Here is a 2,761-nt window from a genome sequence, read left to right on the forward strand (position 1 = left end):
GATCGCAACCCTCGGTGTTGCCCACGCTCCTCGCTCAGCCAGTGAGCGGCCGGTCTGTATGTGGGATCCGAACCCTTGGCGGGAGCGCCACCGTGCTTCCCAAGCGGCGCACCGCAGCAGTGCGCCACCGGGCCAGCCCTGAAATATCTTTTTTAATATGCCAGCAAGGATATCTGAGTCTATCATAATTCATTGATGGGATAGCTGCTTGGAGGCTTGGAGATGACACCAGCCTATAGTAAATGAGGTCAAGAAGCTGAAATTACCTGGCAGTTATAGAAAGGGACTAAAAGGCTCAGATACGTCGGCATGGTAGATCGGATCCACTAGAGAAGATGAGAGAACCCACCAGCCAGCTGTATTCACAGGGAAGAGCCCTGTGAGCACTTCCTCCATTAAGTGATGGAGAATGCACAGCGAGAAGGGTAAGACATCGCCCCAGTCATGTCCTCCTCTGGAGGCTGCGGTTGATGGTGTAGGTACTGCTTTGGAACTGGGATCTCTAAGTTCAATGGGAAAATAAGTTTATGGAGCATTTTTCCCCTACAAAATTTTCTTTGGGCCATTTTTATGTAGTTATTTTATCTATTTAATTTTGCATTTGCTTTTTTATGTGATATTGCAATATACACAAATTTATGTATCTACAATGTCTGTTAAAGATGATTTTAGTATGTGAATAACACTCCTTTAAGCTTATTGTACTAAACCTAATTATTTAAATTGTATTATTTTCTATTACTAAAATAATGTGATGGGTACTTTTGCCATATGGTGTTCCATATAGATGCCTGGGAGGACCTTCTCTCCTGATGCATGGGGTAAGATCACTCAGTTTGTAAGCTTTCACTAGACTGCTGGGTGTGCATGATTCTGTTGAAATAAAAGTGATAGGCTTCCTCCTCTGTACGTCCCTTTCCTCTTCTTATTTCTCACAGCCTTTCCTAGAGTTCCTCTCCTGTCAATATCCCCTGACCTCTTGTTTTGCCCACCCTCACTCTAACTAGTTCTGTAATACCAGACCTGCATGTTGCCTCTTTAGGTTTATCACTGTAGCAGACCAGAATGTAGATGTTCAGGGCTCAGCCCTGAGAATTACTTTTTCTACTTGTAATATCAAGACTGTTCCACTTCTTGAGGCAGTCTTTTTTTTTTTTTCTTTATAGGAGACAAATTAAATGTGGCTTTTTAAAAAAAATGTTTTTTATTGAGGTACAGAGTTGAGTGTCAGTCCTATTATTTTCAGGTCCTGTATCACTCCCTTCTCTACAGTTAAGTCATGCCTGTAGATAGGAGATCTAAAGTCTAGCCATTACGAACTGGTTTTCGTTAGTTGTAATTCTTCCTGCCAGCTATGATCTAGGACATGGGATATTTTTTTAAGCTCCTCAATTATAGAATCCTCTTTACCCTATTACAAAGCTATTATTCATCCAGCCAATGGAATAATGCATTAGTTTAATTTTTCTTTATTTTTTTTCTTGCTACCTATGTGTTGCCCTGACACAGCTTCCAATATTTGACGGTTTATTTGGGGCTGCAACCAACTTCCGTCAGCCCTTTCCCCTGAATCCTTCTCCTCTCAACTGAAAGCTTGGGTTATGATGCTTATAAATAGATCTTCCCAAACAATGGCCAAAGACATTCTAACTCCCCTAACAAAGGTAGAAATGGATCCCAGGGCCAGTTGTGCCAACCAACATTGTCCAGCTCAAGAACTTCAGATGTGGCCTCCTCCTGTCTTCACGCGTCTCCCTTCCACTGCCCAAGTGACCTGTGGATAAAATTGCCCACCCCTGAGCAATACTCTGCTGGAAGGACAACCTCCCCCCAACACCAATCCCAAGCATCCCTCTTTGCTGTTCATTCACTGTTTCCTAGTGGCTCAAATTGTCTCATACCCAAGTCAAGTCAAATGCATTCCATGATCATTTAAGTAGGACAAGCTTTGGGTCAGGAATTCGGAGTTCCTAGCCAGTAAAAATAGGCTTTTTTCTCCCTCCGACAGAACTCACTTATTCCTCTTTTATTAAACCAACAACCAAGAAAAATATAAACTTGAAATGTTCCTCTTCCCTCACACCATGATCCTCAATTTAATTCCAAATGTTTGATGCACAGTTTAAAGGCGTCCAAAAAGACACTAAAGAGTGTACTGCATGGTGAATGAATTAATAAAGGCTGCCACATTATTATTTTCTCAGTTGTATATGTGTGTGCCCCCTGGTGTTGTCCAGATGCCTTTACCAAATAATTCNTTATGTGATATTGCAATATACACAAATTTATGTATCTACAATGTCTGTTAAAGATGATTTTAGTATGTGAATAACACTCCTTTAAGCTTATTATATTAACCTAATTATTTACATTGTATAATTTTCTACTACTAAAATAATGTGATGGGTACTTTTGCCATATGGTGTTCCATATAGATGCCTGGGAGGACCTTCTCTCCTGATGTATGGGGTAAGATCACTCAGTTTTGTAAGCTTTCACTAGACTGCTGGGTGTGCATGATTCTGTTGAAATAAAAGTGATAGGCTTCCTCCTCCATACGTCCCTTTCCTCTTCTTATTTCTCACAGCCTTTCCTAGAGTTCCTCTCCTGTCAATATCCCCTGACCTCTTGTTTTGCCCACCCTCACTCTAACTAGTTCTGTAATACCAGACCTGCATGTTGCCTCTTTAGGTTTATCACTGTAGCAGACCAGAATGTAGATGTTCAGGGCTCAGCCCTGAGAATTTCAGCCCCGAGAATT

The sequence above is a fragment of the Galeopterus variegatus genome, unplaced genomic scaffold, assembly GCF_000696425.1.
Source record: "Galeopterus variegatus unplaced genomic scaffold, G_variegatus-3.0.2 Scaffold1356, whole genome shotgun sequence".
NCBI lineage: Eukaryota > Metazoa > Chordata > Mammalia > Dermoptera > Cynocephalidae > Galeopterus > Galeopterus variegatus.